General features: G+C 39.1%; 2 non-coding genes across 2 annotated transcripts; both read left to right on the top strand.

The window, feature by feature from the left end:
* Positions 1-5044: 5044 nt before the first annotated feature.
* On the top strand, positions 5045-5152 carry LOC112773446 (small nucleolar RNA R71). Its single transcript, XR_003187995.1, has one exon. It is a non-coding gene; the product is annotated as a small nucleolar RNA R71 (small nucleolar RNA).
* A 12042-nt stretch (positions 5153-17194) lies between these two features.
* Positions 17195-17302, top strand: LOC112774311 (small nucleolar RNA R71). Its single transcript, XR_003188806.1, has one exon. It is a non-coding gene; the product is annotated as a small nucleolar RNA R71 (small nucleolar RNA).
* The last annotated feature ends 1090 nt before the right edge of the window (positions 17303-18392 follow it).

Below are 18392 nucleotides of genomic sequence, written 5' to 3'. Positions count from 1 at the left end.
TCAATTAGTGACAAATCAAGTAGAATTAAGTGGTGGTATGCATGCTTGATTGTTTAGTCAGATCACTGGAAATAGAGTGTAGAATTATCATTTTTTGTGTAGAAATTGAAAACTGTCTATGGATCTTGATGAATAAATGTCTTTGGCCATGAAAAAGAAAGAAAAAGAAGAAGAAAAAGCCACTGAAAAAGGGCAACCAAAAAGCAAAAAAATTGAGAAAATAAGCTAGGCACCAATGGTTTGAACTTTTGAGACAAATGCCTGTGGTGTTTATGTATTAAGGATATGCTTGGATAAATAGGTTCTGAGGAGTGTTTCAACACTTGGTAACTTGGGTTAACTAACCCGGGATTATCAACCAAAAGTCCATTATCAAGAGCAACCTAAATACAAAACATTTAGTCACACAAAGAGGTGCTGGGCACCAATGTCTCAAGAAGAAATGTGAACTAAAATGCCTGCAGTGGATATGTGTAGTGCACTGATAAGAAAAAGAAAATGCCAAAGGCATGTGCAACACATGACACTAAGCAAACAAGGAGCAAAGGAGCTCAAAGAAAAAGAAAAGAAAAACAAAGAAGAGAAAAGTGCCAAGGACATAAGAATAACAAGAGGCCATAGCAGTGTTTGATGAATGCAATAAAAAAGTGATAATCTTACAGGATAAGAATGAAAAAGTGATGCTGCAACTTTCTGCATAAAACCCTTCTGATGAACTTCAAGTGCTTACTAATATAGCCAATGTAATTGCTTTCTGTTTCATACTTTCTTCTCAAGTAACTCAGGACTTGCTTAGGGACAAGCAAGTATTAAGTTTGGTGTTGTGATGCCAAGGCATCTTAGGCTAGTTTCACTAGCATTTTTCTGTTATTTTTAGTTGTTTTATGCATTTTCTTGAGCCTTAAGTAATCATTTGGGCCAAATAGTCATGCTTGTCTTAAATCATTCAAACATGAAGATTTTGATGCAAATTCCATGAGTTTTTAGTTATATTCCTTGAATGCTATGAATGAAAGATTTCTCATGAAATTTTGCAAGACTTTGATGCAATTGTTTGGATGATTTCAGGAAAGAAGAGGCTAGGCAAGGAAGCAACAAAAATCAATAAAGGAAGCTTGAATATCACATGTGGAGTTTAAGTTCCAGTTTAAGCTTAAACTGGAACTTAAACGGCCAAAATCATGAAAGCTGAGGAAAGGGTGAAAGTGGCGTTTAACCTCCAGTTTAACCTTAAACTGGAAGTTAAACGCCAGAAATGGGAAATGCACCAGGGAGCCATTTCCACGTTTAAGCTCCAGTTTAACCTTAAACTGGAGCTTAAACGTGTTCGACCAAGTTTTCTCCTCCAGGGTTGCTTTCTCCATTTCCACGTTTAAGCTCCAGTTTAACCTTAAACTGGAGCTTAAACGTGTTCGACCTCCAGGGCTACCTTTCTCCCCTTCCACGTTTAAGCTCCAGTTTAACCTTAAACTGGAGCTTAAACGTGTTCGACACCTCCAGGGCTACCTTTCTCCCCTTCCACGTTTAAGCTCCAGTTTAACCTTAAACTGGAGCTTAAACGTGTTCGACCTCCAGGGCTACCTTTCTCCCCTTCCACGTTTAAGCTCCAGTTTAACCTTAAACTGGAGCTTAAACGTGTTCGACACCTCCAGGGCTGCCTTTCCTATCTCCACGTTTAAGCTTCAGTTTAACCTTAAACTGAAGCTTAAACGTGTTCGACTACTTTACCCTCCAGGGCTGCCTTCTTCCATTTCCACGTTTAAGCTTCAGTTTAACCTTAAACTGAAGCTTAAACGTGCTTCCATAAAAGGCATCACTGGAAGTGTCTGGCGTTTAAGCTGCAGTTTAAGCTTAAACTGCAACTTAAACGCCACTATTGGAAAAGGTTTCTGGGCCAAAAATATTGCAGTTTAAGTTAGCTTTTGAGCACAAACATTAACTTAAACTTACTCTGGTATGAAACCCAATTGAATATCATGGTTTATGGGATTGGGCCTGAAGGATTGATGAGTCTGGAATTTCAATTTGTTGAGTCATGTGTCATTACTTGATTATCACTAAGTTGGCTCAATGAATGTTACAGAATTTGGATCAGCAGCCTCATCAAGATTATGGATCATAAACCCAAAGCAAAAGGAAAGCAGGGAGAGGCCTCAAAGCCCAAGAAACACAACAGAAGCTCAATATAGAAAGTGTATAAATAGGATAGAATTCAAGTTAGGAAGGACTTTTTACCTTTTCATTTTTGCTAGTTTTCATACCTTTGTAATTGAATTCAGAGCTATGACTCACTAAACCCCCTTTCATTGGGTTAGGGAGCTCTATTGTAATTCAATGAATCAATAATAGTTTATCTTCTTCTTCAATCTTTTCTCTTGAATTTTGTTAGAAAGCTTCTCGATCTAATTCCATTGGGTAGTTGTCTTGGGAAAGAAACTACCCATAATTGGAATCCTTCGGAACCTTGGGAAAGGAATGGAGGATTCATGCTAGAGAAGCTTTCTCACAGTGAATTGGATTGGGGTTTGGATGGATATTGTGACATGTAATCCTACCAAATTGTGGTTCATGAAACTGTGTGGTATAATCAGTGATCGAGCATCATCTCTTCTTATGAACATTTAAACCAAGGGATTGGGAATTTGTTTGTTTTTAGAGAGAATTGGTGAGCCAAGGGATTGGGATCCAATCATATAAGATTGCCAAGCAAAATTCAATGAACGCATTGGTTGAGGAAGAGATAAACATGTTTTGATTCGGAGATCTCAATATCTCCTATAACCCAATGAATTCTCCATCTCTGATTTCCACTTTCTCTTTACATTCTGCAACTCAATTCATGCAATCACCCCCATTCCCTTTTAATTTCAGCAATTTAGCTTCTGCTCTTTAATTCATGCAATTTAAGATTCCGCCATTTCAATTTCTTGCCATTTACGTTTCCCGCCAATTTTACATTCCGCAAATCTCATCTAATTCTTGATTCTGCTCAACTAGTCACATTTCTAATCCGAATTGCTCATTCAACCAATCCTTGTGGGATTCGACCTCACTCTATTGTGAGTTTTTACTTGACGATAACCGGTGCACTTGCCGGAAGGAATTTTGCCGATCGTGCAATTTCCTAAATCGTAGCATAACTAGTTTATGCGCATCAATACTGCCCATTTTGGGCGTTCAGCGCCAGAACCATGCTCTGTTCTGGCGTTGAACGCCAGGCAGATGCTTCCTCCAGGGTGTGATTTTTCTTCTGCTATTTTTGATTCCGTTTTCAATTTTTATATTTATTTTGTGACTCCACATGATCATGAACCTATAAAGACATATAACTAAGAAAAATATTGTTAGATAAATAAAAATTGGGTTGCCTCCCAACAAGCGCTTCTTTAATGTCAATAGCTTGACAGTGGGTTCTCATGGAGCCTCACAGATGTTCAGAGCATTGTTAAAACTCCCCAACACCAAACTTAGAGTTTGACTGTGGGGGCTTTGTTTGACTCTGCTTTGAGAGAAGCTTCTTCTGCTTCCTCTCCATGGATGCAGAGAGAGATCCTTGAGTTGTAAACACAAGGTTGTCCTCATTCAATTGAAGGATCAATTCTCCTCTGTCCGCATCAATCACAGCTCTTGCTGTGGCTAGGAAAGGTCTTCCTAGGATGATGGATTCATCCTCTTCCTTTCCAGTATCCAGGACTATGAAATCAGTAGGGATGTAAAGGCCTTCAACCTTTACTAACACATCCTCTACTTGTCCATAAGCCTATTTTCTTGAATTATCTGCCATCTCTAATGAGATTCTAGCAGCTTGCACCCCATAGATTCCCAGTTTCTCTATTACAGAGAGGGGCATGAGGTTTATCCCTGAACCAAGATCACATAGAGCCTTAAAGATCATGGTGCCTATGGTGCAAGGTATTGTGAACTTTCCAGGATCCTGTTTCTTCTGAGGCAATGTCAGTTGATCCAGATCACTTAGTTCATTGGTGAACAAGGGAGGTTCATCTTCCCAAGTCTCAATACCAAATAATTTGGCATTCAGCTTCATGATTGCACCAAGAAACTTGGCAATTTGCTCTTCAGTAACATCCTCATTCTCTTCAGAAGAGGAATACTCATCAGAGCTCATGAATGGCATAAGGAGGTTCAATAGAATCTCTATGGTCTCTAGATGAGTCTCAGATTCCTTTGGTTCCTCAGAGAGAAGCTCCTTATTGATCACTGGATGTCCCAGGAGGTCTTCCTCCTTGGGATTCACGTCCTCCTCTCCCTCATTGGGTTCGGCTATTTTGGTTATGTCAATGGCCTTGCACTCTCCTTTTGGATTTTCTTCTGTATTGCTTGGGAGAGTGCTAGGAGGGATTTCAGTGATCCTTTTACTCAGCTGGCCCACTTGTGCTTCCAAATTTTTAATGGAAGACCTTGTTTCATTCATAAAACTCACAGTGGCCTTAGATAGATCAGAGACTAAGTTTGCTAAGCTAGATGGGTTCTGCTCAGAATTCTCTGTCTGTTGCTGAGTGGATGATGGAAAAGGCTTGCTATTGCTAAACCTGTTTCTTCCACCATTATTAAAGCCTTGTTGAGACTTTTGATCCTTCCATGAGAAATTTGGATGATTTCTCCATGATGAGTTATAGGTGTTTCCATAAGGTTCACCTAAGTAATTCACCTCTACTATTGCAGGGTTCTCAGGATTATAAGCTTCTTCTTCAGAAGATGCCTCTTGAGTACTATTGGATGCAGCTTGCATTCCATTCAGACTCTGAGAAATCATATTGACTTGCTGAGTCAATATTTTGTTCTGAGCTAATATGGCATTCAGAGTATCAATCTCAAGAACTCCCTTCTTCATAGGCGTCCCATTATTCACAGGATTCCTTTCAGAAGTGTACATGAACTGGTTATTTGCAACCATGTCAATGAGTTCTTGAGCTTCTGCAGGCGTTTTCTTCAGGTGAATGGATCCACCTGCAGAGGTATCCAATGACATCTTAGATAACTCAGACAGACCATCATAGAATATATCCAGGATGGTCCATTCTGAAAGCATGTCAGAAGGAAACTTTTTGGTCAGTCCTTTGTATCTCTCCCAAGCTTCATAGAGGGATTCACCTTCTTTCTGTCTGAAGGTTTGAACATCCACTCTAAGCTTGCTCAGCTTTTGAGGAGGAAAGAACTTGGCTAGGAAAGCCTTGACTAGCTTATCCCAAGAGTTCAGGCTATCCTTAGGTTGAGAGTCCAACCTTGCTCTAGCTCTGTCTCTTACAGCAAAAGGGAAAAGCATGAGCCTGTAGACTTTAGGATCTACTCCATTAGTCTTAACAGTATCACATATCTGCAAGAATTCAGTTAAGAACTGAAAAGGATCTTCAGATGGAAGTCCATGAAACTTGCAGTTCTGCTGCATCAGAGAAACTAATTGAGGTTTCAGCTCAAAGCTGTTTGCTCCAATGGCAGGAATGGAATGCTTCTTCCATGTAAATTGGAATTTGGTGCAGTAAAGTCACCAAGCATTCTCCCTGCATTGTTGTTGGGTTCGGCTGCCATCTCCTTTACTTGTTCGAAATTTCCAATCAAGTTGTCTCTGGATTGTTGTAATTTAGCTTCTCTTAATTTCCTCTTCAGAGTCCTTTCAGGTTCTGGACCAGCTTCAACAAGAATGCCTTTTTCTCTGTCCCTGCTCATAAGAAAGAGGAGAGAAAAAGAAAAGAAGAGGAATCCTCTATGTCACAGTAAAGAGGTTCCTTATTGTTAGTAGAAGAAAAGAAGAAGAGGAAAATCTGAACTCAGAAAGAGAGAGAGAGGGTTCGGATTTTTGGTGGGTGAGGGAGAGATGTTAGTAGATGAATAAATAAATAGAATAAGATGAGAGAGGGGAGATTTCGAAAATAATTTTTGAAAAAGAGTTAGTGATTTTTGAAAATAGTTTTTGAAAAAGGTTAGTAGTTTTTTTCGAAAATTCAAGATAAAAATAAAATAATCAGTTAATTAAAAAGAAATTTTTGAAAAAGGGGGAAGATATTTTCGAAAATAGAGAGAGAGAGTTAGTTAGGTGGTTTTGAAAAAGGTAAGAAATAAACAAAAAGTTAGTTAGTTAGTTAAAACAAATTTTGAAAAGATAAGAAGTTAGGAAGTTAGAAAAGATATTTTGAAATCAAATTTTTGAAAAAGATATGATGAGAAGATATTTTTGAAAAGATAGGATAGAAATTAGTTTTTTTTTAAAAAGATTTGATTTTTAAAATCACAATTAATGACTTGATTCACAAGAAATCACAAGATATGATTCTAGAACTTAAAGTTTGAATCTTTCTTAACAAGCAAGTAACAAACTTGAAATTTTTTGAATCAAAACATTAATTGTTATTGTTATTTTCGAAAATTTGATATAAAAATTAAGAAAAATATTTTTGAAAAATATTTTTGGAATTTTCGAAAATAACTAAGAAATTTGAAAAAGGTTTGATTTTTGAAAAAGATTTTGAAAAAGATAAGATTTTCAAATTGAAAATTTGATTTGATTCATAAGAAACAACTTGATTTTAAAAATTTTTGAAAAAGTCAATCTAATTTTTGAATTTGATGAGAGAAAAAGGGAAAGATATTTTTTTGATTTTTGAATTTTTAATAATGAGAGAGAAAAACAAGAAAAATGATGGAATGCATGAGAATTTTAGATCAAAACATGTGATGCATGCAAGAATGCTATGAATGTCAAGATGAACACCAAGAACACTATGAAGATCATGATGAACATCAAGAACATATTTTTGAAAAATTTTTAATGCAAAGAAAACATGCAAGACACCAAACTTAGAATTCTTTAATGCTTAGACACTAAGAATTCAAGAATGCACATGAAAAACAAGAAAAGACACAAAACATGCAAATGCAAAGATCAAACAAGAAGACTTACCAAGAACAACTTGAAGATCATGAAGAACACTATGAATGCATGAGAATTTTCGAAAAATGCAAGATGCACATGCAATTGACACCAAACTTATAACATGACTCAAGACTCAAACAAGAAACACAAAATATTTTTGATTTTTATGATTTTGTGATTTTTTTGTATTTTTTTCGAAAATTCCTTGAAAAAGAAAAATAAGGATTCCAAAATTTTTAATATGAATTCCAGGAATCTTATGTTCTTAATCTAAAGCTCCAATCAAAGGGTCAAGCATGGCTTAATAGCCAGCCAAGCTTTAGCATGTAACAGCTAGATCGTGAATTAGCAGTAGGTGGATTAGCACCAACTAGCTTGCTCTTGATAACAAATTGGAAGCCTCAGTCTAAATGAATTTAGACATGGCTTTACAGCCAGCCAGGCTTCACATGCTTCATGAAACACTAGAATTCATTCTTAAAAATTCTGAAGAAAAATATATTTTTGAAAATATTTTTATTTTTTTTTTCAAAAACAAAGGAGAAAATTTTGAAAGGTTTTTGAAAAATTTTTGAAATTAAAACAAAAAGAAAATTACCTAATCTGAGCAACAAGATGAACCGTCAGTTGTCCAAACTCGAACAATCCCCGGCAACGGCGCCAAAAACTTGGTGCGCAGAAATTGTGATCACACTTTGATTATGTAAAATTCATCGCTCTTTCTTTCCCTGGTAATGGCGCCAAAAACATGATGCCAATACCATGGTTCACAACTTCGCATAACTAACCAGCAAGTGCACTGGGTCGTCCAAGTAATACCTTACGTGAGTAAGGGTCGAATCCCACGGAGATTGTTGGTATGAAGCAAGCTATGGTCACCTTGTAAATCTCAGTCAGGCAGATATAAAATAGTAATGGGGTTTTCGAAATTAATTAATAAAATAGAGATAGAAATACTTATGTAAATCACTGGTGAGAATTTCAGATAAGCGAATAGAGATGCTTTCGTTCCTCTGAACCTCTGCTTTCCTGCTATCTTCATCCAATCAGTCTTACTCCTTTCCATGGCTGGCTTTATGTGATACATCACCATTGTCAATGGCTACTTTCGGTCTTCTCTCGGGAAAATGATCCAAATACCCTGTCACGGCACGGCTAATCATCTGGAGGCATCACCCTTGTCAATGGTTTCATCTTATCCTCTCAGTGAAAATGGTCAACGCACCCTGTCACGGCACGGCTATTCATCTGTCGGTTCTCGATCCTGCTGGAATAGGATTTACTATCCTTTTGTGTCTGTCACTACGACCGGCAATCGCGAGTTTGAAGCTCGTCACAGTCATTCAATCATTGAATCCTACTCGGAATACCACAGACAAGGTTTAGACCTTCCGGATTCTCTTGAATGCCGCCATCATTCTAGCTTACGCCACGAAGATTCTGATTAAGAGATCTAAGAGATACTCATTCAGTCGAAGGTAGAACGAAAGTGGTTGTCAGGCACGCGTTCATAGGGAATGATGATGATTGTCACGTTCATCACATTCAGATTGAAGTGTGAATGAATATCTTAGAAGCGAAATAAGATGAATTGAATAGAAAACAGTAGTACTTTGCATTAATCTTTGAGGAACAGCAGAGCTCCACACCTTAATCTATGGAGTGTAGAAACTCTACCGTTAAAAATACATAAGTGAAAGGTCCAGGCATGGCCGAGATGGCCAGCCCCCAAAACGTGATCAATAGATCAAAATATGATCAAAATATGTCAAATACAATAGTAAAATGTCCTATTTATAATAAACTAGCTACTAGGATTTACAGAAGTAAGTAATTGATGCATAAATCCACTTCCGGGGCCCACTTGGTGTGTGCTTGGGCTGAGCTTGAGTGCTACACGTGTAGAGGTCATTTCTGGAGTTGATCGCCAGTTTTGGTGCCAGTTTGGGCGTTGAACTCCACTTTGCAACTTGTTTCTGGCGCTGGACGCCAGAATTGGGCAGAGAACTGGCGTTAAACGCCAGTTTTCGTCATCTAAACTTGGGCAAAGTATCGACTATTATACATTTCTGGAAACCCTGGATGTCTACTTTCCAACGCAATTGGAAGCGCGCCATTTCGAGTTCTGTAGCTCCAGAAAAGCCACTTTTAGTGCAGGGAGGTCAAAATCCAACAGCATCAGCAGTCCTTCTTCAACCTCTGAATCTGATTTTTGCTCAAGTCCCTCAATTTCAGCCAGAAAATACCTGAAATCATAAAAAAACACACAAACTCATAGTAAAGTCCAGAAATGTGAATTTAACATAAAAACTAATGAAAACATCCCTAAAAGTAACTAGATCCTACTAAAAACATACTAAAAACAATGCCAAAAAGCGTATAAATTAGCCGCTCATCAGTCGATCCCACGGAGATTGTTGGTATGAAGCAAGCTATGGTCACCTTGTAAATCTCAGTCAGGCAGATATAAAATAGTTATGGAGTTTTCGAAAATAATACTAAAATAAGGATAGAAATACTTATGTAAATCATTGGTGAGAATTTCAGATAAGCGTATGGAGATGCATTCATTCCTCTGAACCTCTGCTTTCCTGCTGTCTTCATCCAATCAGTCTTACTCCTTTCTATGGCTGGCTTTGTGTAAGGATGTCACCGGTGCCAATGGCTACTTTCAATCCTCTCGGAAAAATGGTCCAAATGCTCTGTCACAGCACGGCTAATCGTCTGGAGGCATCACCCTTGTCGTTGGTTGCATCCTATTCCTCTCTATGAAAATAGTCCGATGCGCTGTCACTGCATGGCTAATCATCTTGGAGGTTCTCGATCATACTGGAATAGAATTTACTATCCTTTTGCGTCTGTCACTACGCCCAGCACTTGCGAGTTTGGAGTTCGTCACAGTCATTCAATCCCAGAGTCCTACTCGGAATACCACGGACAAGGTTTAGTCTTTCTGGACTCTCATGAATGCCGCCATCAATCTAGCTTATACCACGAAGATTCTGATTAAGAGATCTAAGAGATACTCATTCAATCTAATGTAGAACGGAAGTGGTTGTCAAGCACGCGTTCATAGGGAATGATGATGATTGTCACATTCATCACATTCAGGTTGAAGTGCAAATGAATATCTTAGAAACTGAATAAGTTGAATTGAATAGAAAACAGTAGTACTTTGCATTAATCCTTGAGGAACAGCAGAGCTCCACACCTTAATCTATGGAGTGCAGAAACTCTACCGTTGAAAATACATAAGTGATAATGGAGTTCATTGGTCTCGGCCCCAGAGGGGAACCGGAGTAACCAAGACTACGAATACAATGATAGAAAGTTCTATTTATAATAAACTAGTCACTAGGGTTTACAGAAGTAAGTAATTGATGCATAAATCCACTTCTGGGGCCCACTTAGTGTGTGCTTGGGCTGAGCTTGAAGTCTACACGTGGAGAGGTCATTCTTGGAGTTGAACGCTAGCTTTTGTGCCTGTTTGGGCGTTGAACTCCACTTTGCAACTTGTTTCTGGCGCTGGACGCCAGAATTGGGCAGAGAGCTGGCGTTGAACGCCAGTTTGCGTCATCTAAACTTTGGCAAAGTATGGACTATTATATATTTCTGGAAAGCCCTGGATGTATACTTTCCAACGCAATTGGAAACGCGCCATTCTGAGTTATGTAGCTTCAGAAAATCCATTTTGAGTGCAGGGAGGTCAGAATCCAACAGCATCAGCAGTCCTTCTTCAACCTCTGAATCTGATTTTTGCTCAAGTCTCTCAATTTCAGCCAGAAAATACCTGAAATCACAGAAAAACACATAAACTCATAGTAAAGTCCAGAAATGTGAATTTAACATAAAAACTAATGATAACATCCCTAAAAGTAACTAGATCCTACTAAAAACATACTAAAAACAATGCCAAAAAGCGTATAAATTATCCGCTCATCAGTCGATCCCACGGAGATTGTTGGTATGAAGCAAGCTATGGTCACCTTGTAAATCTCAGTCAGGTGGATATAAAATAGTTATGGAGTTTTCGAAAATAATACTAAAATAAGGATAGAAATACTTATGTAAATCATTGGTGAGAATTTCAGATAACCGTATGGAGATGCATTCATTCCTCTGAACCTCTGCTTTCCTGCTGTCTTCATCCAATCAGTCTTACTCCTTTCTATGGCTGGCTTTGTGTAAGGATGTCACCGGTGCCAATGGCTACTTTCAATCCTCTCGGGAAAATGGTCTAAATGCTCTGTCACAGCACGGCTAATCGTCTGGAGGCATCACCCTTGTCGTTGGTTGCATCCTATTCCTCTCTGTGAAAATGGTCCGATGCACTGTCACTGCATGGCTAATCATCTTGGAGGTTCTCGATCATACTAGAATAGAATTTACTATACTTTTGCGTCTGTCACTACGCCCAGCACTTGCGAGTTTGGAGTTCGTCACAGTCATTCAATCCCAGAGTCCTACTCGGAATACCACGGACAAGGTTTAGACTTTCCGGACTCTCATGAATGCCGCCATCAATCTAGCTTATACCACGAAGATTCTGATTAAGAGATCTAAGAGATACTCATTCAATCTAATGTAGAACAGAAGTGGTTGTCAGGCACGCGTTCATAGGGAATGATGATGATTGTCACGTTCATCACGTTCAGGTTGAAGTGCGAATGAATATCTTAGAAACTGAATAAGTTGAATTGAATAGAAAACAGTAGTACTTTGCATTAATCCTTGAGGAACAGCAGAGCTCCACACCTTAATCTATGGAGTGCAGAAACTCTACCGTTGAAAATACATAAGTGATAATGGAGTTCATTGGTCTCGGCCCCAGAGGGGAACCGGAGTAACCAAGACTATGAATACAATGATAAAAAGTTCTATTTATAATAAACTAGTCACTAGGGTTTACAGAAGTAAGTAATTGATGCATAAATCCACTTCCGGGGCCCACTTGGTGTGTGCTTGGGCTGAGCTTGAAGTCTACACGTGGAGAGGTCATTCTTGGAGTTGAACGCTAGCTTTTGTGCCAGTTTGGGCGTTGAACTCCACTTTGCAACTTGTTCCAACGCCAGAATTGGGCAGAGAGCTGGCGTTGAATGCCAGTTTGCGTCGTCTAAACTTGGGCAAAGTATGGACTATTATATATTTCTGGAAAGCCTTAGATGTCTACTTTCCAACGCAATTCGAAGCGCGCCATTTTGAGTTCTGTAGCTTCAGAAAATCCATTTTGAGTGCAGGGAGGTCAGAATCCAACAGCATCAGCAGTCCTTCTTCAACCTCTGAATCTGACCTTTGCTCAAGTCCCTCAATTTCAGCCAGAAAATACCTGAAATCACAGAAAAATACACAAACTCATAGTAAAGTCTAGAAATGTGAATTTAACATAAAAACTAATGAAAACATCCCTAAAAGTAACTAGATCCTACTAAAAACATACTAAAAACAATGCCAAAAAGCGTATAAATTATCCGCTCATCACAACACCAAACTTAAATTGTTGCTTGTCCCCAAGCAACTGAAAATCAAATAGGATAAAAAGAAGAGAATATACTATAAATTCCAAACTATCAATGAAACATAGCTTCAATCAGATGAGCGGGACTTGTAGATTTTTGCCTCTTGAATAGTTTTGGCATCTCACTTTATCCGTTGAGGTTCAAAATGATTGGCATCTATAGGAACTCAGAGTTCAGATAGTGTTATTGATTCTCCTAGTTCAGTATGATGATTCTTGAACACAGCTTCTTTATGAGTCTTGGCCATGGCCCTAAGCACTTTGTTTTCCAGTATTACCACCGGATACATAAATGCCACAGACACATAATTGGGTGAACCTTTTCAGATTGTGACTCAGCTTTGCTAAAGTCCCCAATTAGAGGTGTCCAGGGTTCTTAAGCACACTCTTCTTTTTGCTTTGGACCTTGACTTTAACCACTCAGTCACAAGTTTTCACTTGACACCTACACGCCACAAGCACATGGTTAGGGACAGCTTGGTTTAGCCGCTTAGGCCAGGATTGTATTCCTTTAGGCCCTCCTATCCACTGATGCTCAAAGCCTTGGGATCCTTTTTATTTGCCCTTGCCTTTTGGTTTTAAGGGTTATTGGCTGTTTGCTTTTGCCTCTTGGTTTTAAGAGCTTTTGGCTTTTTCTGCTTGCTTTTTTTTTTCGCCTTTTTTTTTTGCAAGCTTTGTTCTTTGCTGCTTTTTCTTGCTTCAAGAATCATTTTTATGATTTTTCAGATTATCAAATAACATGTCTCCTAGTCATCATTCTTTCAAGGGCCAACATATTTAACATTCTTAAACAACAACTTCAAAAGACATATGCACTGTTCAAGCATACATTCAGAAAACAAAAAGCATTGTCACCACATCAATATAATTAAACTAAGTTCAAGGATAAATTCAAAACTCATGTACTTCTTGTTCTTTTGAATTAAAACATTTTTCATTTAAGAGAGGTGATGGATTCATAGGACATTCATAACTTTAAAAAAAAGTTACTAACTACTAATGATCATGTAATGAAGACACAAACATAGATAGGCACTTAACATAGAGAAAACGAAAAACAGAGAAAGTAAGAATAAGGAATGAGTCCACCTTAGTGATGGTGGCGTTTCCTTCTTGAGGAACCAATGATGTCCTTGAGCTCTTCTATGTCTCTTCCTTGTCTTTGTTGCTCCTCCCTCATTGCTTTTTTATCTTCTCTTATTTCATGAAGGATGATGGAGTGCTCTTGATGTTCCACCCTTAGTTGTCCCATGTTGGAACTTAATTCTCCTAGGGAGATGTTGATTTTCTCCCAATAGTTTTGTGGAGAAAAATGCATATGAGGCATCTCAGGGATTTCTTGATGATGAGCATCTCTATGCTCTCTTGATTGCTCCATCTTTTTCTTAGTGATGGACTTGTCCTCTTCAATGAGGATATCTCCCTCTATGTCAATCCCAGCCGAATTGCATAGGTGGCAAATGAGGTGGGGAAAGGCTAACCTTGCCATAGTGGAGGACTTGTCAGCCACCTTGTAGAGTTCTTGAGGTATAATCTCATGAACTTCCACCTCTTCTCCAATCATGATGCTATGGATCATGATGGCCCGGTCTATAGTAACTTCAGACCGGTTGCTAGTGGGAATGATTGAGCATTAAATGAACTCCAACCATCCTCTAGCTACAGGCTTAAGGTCCAGTCTTCTTAGTTGAACCAGTTTGCCTTTTGAGTCAATCTTCCATTGAGCTCCTTCTACACATATATCCATGAGGACTTGGTTCAACCTTTGATCAAAGTTGACTCTCCTTGTGTAGGGGCGTGCGTTCTCTTCCATGTTTGGCAAGTTGAACGCCAACCTCACATTTTCTGGACTAAAATCTAAGTATTTCCCCCGAACCATTGTAACATAGTTCTTTGGATTCGGGTTCTTACTTTGATCATGGTTCCTAGTGATCCATGCATTAGCATAGAACTCTTGAACCATTAGGATGCCGACTTGTTGGATGGGATTTGTTAGAACTTCCCAACCTCTTCTTTGAATTTCATGTCGGATCTCCGGATACTCATTTCTCTTGAGTTTAAAAGGGACCTCGGGGATCACCTTCTTCTTGGCCACAACATCATAGAAGTGGTCTTGATGAGCTTTGGAGATGAACCTTTCCATCTCCTATGACTCGGAGGTAGAAGCTTTTGTCTTCCCTTTCCCTTTTCTAGAGGATTCTCCGGTCTTAGGTGCCATCAATGGTAATGGAAAAACAAAAAAAAAGCTTATGCTTTTACCACACCAAACTTAGAATTTTGCTCGCCCTCGAGCAAGAGAAGAAAGAATAGATGAAGAAGAAGAAGAAAATATGGAGAGGAGGGGGGAGGTGTGTTTCGGCCAAGAAGAGAAAAGAAGGTTGTGTTGTGTGAAAATGAGGAAGAATGGAGGGCTATATATAGGGAAGGGAGGGGGGGTAAGTTTCGGCCATAAGGGTGGGTTTGGGTGGGAAATTGATTTTGAATTTTGAAGGTAGGTGGAGTTTATGAGGTAGGTTTATGGGGAAGAGTGGATGGATGTGAGTGGTGAAGTGGTGATAGGGAAGAGAGATTGAGGTGATTGGTGAAGAGTTTTGGGGAAGAGTGTTTACGGGATTGTGTGAAAGAGGGGTGAGAAGAAGTGAGTGGAGGTAGGTGGGGATCCTGTGGGGTCTACAGATCCTGAGATGTTCAAGGATTTACAACCTTGCACCAAATTAGGCATGTAAAATGCCCTTGCACACAACTCTGGGAGTTCAGCGCCAGGTTGGTGCCCATTTTGGGCGTTCAACGCCCATTTGTTGCCCATTTCTGGCGTTGAATGCCAGAACCATGCTTGTTCTGGGCGTTCAGCGCCAGCTCCTCTCCAGGGTGCAATTCTGGCGTTCAGCGCCCAGATGATGCCCATTTTTGGCGTTCAGCGCTAGAACCATGCTCTGTTATGGCGTTGAACGCCCAAAACATGCTTTTTACTGGCGTTTAAACGCCAGTAAGGTCTTCCTCCAGGGTGTGATTTTTCTTCTGCTGTTTTTGATTCCGTTTTCAATTTTTATATTTATTTTGTGACTCCACATGATCATGAACCTATAAAGACATATAACTAAGAAAAATATAATTAGATAAATAAACATTGGGTTGCCTCCCAACAAGCGCTTCTTTAATGTCATGGAGCCTTACAGATGTGCAGAGCTTTGTTGAGACCTCCCAACACCAAACTTAGAGTTTGACTGTGGGGGCTTTGGTTGACTCTGCTTTGAGAGAAGCTTCTTCTGCTTCCTCTCCATGGATGCAGAGAGAGATCCTTGAGTTGTAAACACAAGGTTGTCCTCATTTATTTGAAGGATCAATTCTCCTCTGTCCACATCAATCACAACTCTTGTTGTGGCTAGAAAAGGTCTTCCTAGGATGATGGATTCATCATCTTCCTTTCCAGTATCCAAGACTATGAAATCAGTAGGGATGTAAAGGCCTTCAACCTTCACTAACACGTCCTCTACTTGTCCATAAGCCTGTTTTCTTGAATTATCTGCCATTTCTAATGAGATTTTAGCAGCTTGCACCCCATAGATTCCCAGTTTCTCTATTATAGAGAGGGGCATGAGGTTTATCCCTGAACCAAGGTCACACAGAGCCTTAAAGATCATGGTGCCTATGGTACAAGGTATTATGAACTTTTTAGGATCCTGTCTCTTCTGAGGCAATGTCAGTTGATCCAGATCACTTAGTTCATTGGTGAACAAGGGAGGTTCATCTTCCCAAGTTTCAATACCAAATAATTTGGCATTTAGCTTCATGATTGCACCAAGGAACTTGGCAGCTTGCTCTTCAGTAACATCCTCATTCTCTTCAGAAGAGGAATACTCATCAGAGCTCATGAATGGCATAAGGAGGTTCAATGGAATCTCTATGGTCTCTAGATGAGTCTCAGATTCCTTAGGTTCCTCAGAGGGAAGCTCCTTATTGATCACTGGACGTCCCAGGAGGTCTTCCTCCTTGGGATTCACGCCGTTCTCCTCTCTTGTGGGTTCGGCCATGGTAATTAATTCAATGGCCTTGCACTCTCCTTTTGGATTCTCTTCTGTATTGCTTAGGAGAGTACTAGGAGGGATTTCAGTGATCCTTTTACTCAGCTAGCCCACTTGTGCTTCCAAATTTCTAATGGAAGACCTTGTTTCATTCATGAAACTCACAGTGGCCTTAGATAGATCAGAGACTAAATTTGCTAAGCTAGATGGATTCTGCTCAGAATTCTCTGTCTGTTGCTGAGTGGATGATGGAAAAGGCTTGCTATTGCTAAACCTGTTTCTTCCACCATTATTAAAGCCTTGTTGAGGCCTTTGATCCTTCCATGAGAGATTTGGATGATTTCTCCATGATGGATTATAGGTGTTTCCATATGGTTCACCCATGTAATTTACCTCTACTATTGCAGGGTTCTCAGGATCATAAGCTTCTTCCTCATAAGAAGCCTCTTGAGTACTGTTGGATGCAGCTTGCATTCCAGTCAGACTCTGAGAAATCATATTGACTTGCTGAGTCAATATTTTATTCTGAGCCAATATGGCATTCAGAGTATCAATTTCAAGAACTCCCTTCTTCATAGGCGTCCCATTACTCACAGGATTCCTCTCAGAAGTGTACATAAACTGGTTATTAGCAACCATGTCAATGAGTTCTTGAGCTTCTGCAGGCGTTTTCTTTAGGTGAATGGATCCACCTGCAGAAGTATCCAATGACATCTTTGATATCTCAGATAAACCATCATAGAATATATCCAGGATGGTCCATTCTGAAAGCATGTCAGAAGGACACTTTTTGGTCAGCTGCTTGTATCTTTCCCAAGCTTCATAGAGGGATTCACCTTCTTTCTGTCTGAAGGTTTGAACATCCACTCTAAGCTTGCTCAGCTTTTGAGGAGGAAAGAACTTGGCTAAGAAAGCCGTGACCAGCTTGTCCCAAGAGTTCAGGCTATCTCTGGGTTGAGAATCCAACCACACTCTAGCTTTGTCTCTTACAGCAAAAGGGAAAAGCATGAGCCTGTAGACTTCAGGATCTACTCCATTAGTCTTAACAGTATCACATATCTGCAAGAATTCAGTTAAGAACCGAAAAGGATCTTCAGATGGAAGTCCATGAAACTTGCAGTTCTGCTGCATCAGAGAAATTAGCTGAGGTTTCAGCTCAAAGTTGTTTGCTCCAATGGCAGGAATGGAGATGCTTCTTCCATGTAAATTGGAATTAGGTGCAGTAAAGTGACCAAGCATTCTCCTTGCATTATTGTTGTTGGGTTCGGCTGCCATCTCCTTTACTTGTTCGAAATTTTCAATAAGGTTGTCTCTGGATTGTTGTAATTTAGCTTCTCTTAGTTTCCTCTTCAGAGTCCTTTCAGGTTCTGGATCAGCTTCAACAAGAATGCCTTTTTCTTTGTCCCTTCTCATAAGAAAGAGAAGAGAAAAAGAAAAGAAGAGGAATCCTCTATGTCACAGTAAAGAGGTTCCTTATTGTTAGTAGAAGAAGAAAAGAAGAGAATAAATTCGAACACAGATGGAAGAGGGGGTTCGAATTTGGTGAGTGATGTGAGGAAGAGATGTTAGTAAAGGTTAGTAGTTTTTCGAAAATTAAAATCAAAAATTAAAATAATTAGTAAATTAAAAAGAAATTTTGAAAAAGAGGGGAGATATTTTCAAAAATTGGAGAGAGAGAGTTAGTTAGGTAGTTTTGAAAAAGGTAAGAAACAAACAAAAAGTTAGTTAGTTAGTTGAAACAAATTTTGAAAAGATAAGAAGTTAGGAAGTTAGAAAAGATATTTTGAAATCAAATTTTTGAAAAGGGTAAGATAAGAAGATATTTTTGAAAAGATATGATAGAAATTAGTTTTTGAAAAAGATTTGATTTTTAAAATCACAATTAATGACTTGATTCACAAGAAATCACAAAATATAATTCTAGAACTCAAAGTTTGAATCTTTCTTAACAAGCAAGTAACAAACT

Source organism: Arachis hypogaea, chromosome 18 (genome assembly GCF_003086295.3).
Source record: "Arachis hypogaea cultivar Tifrunner chromosome 18, arahy.Tifrunner.gnm2.J5K5, whole genome shotgun sequence".
Lineage (NCBI taxonomy): Eukaryota > Viridiplantae > Streptophyta > Magnoliopsida > Fabales > Fabaceae > Arachis > Arachis hypogaea.
This window is presented reverse-complemented; position numbering and strand designations above follow the sequence as displayed.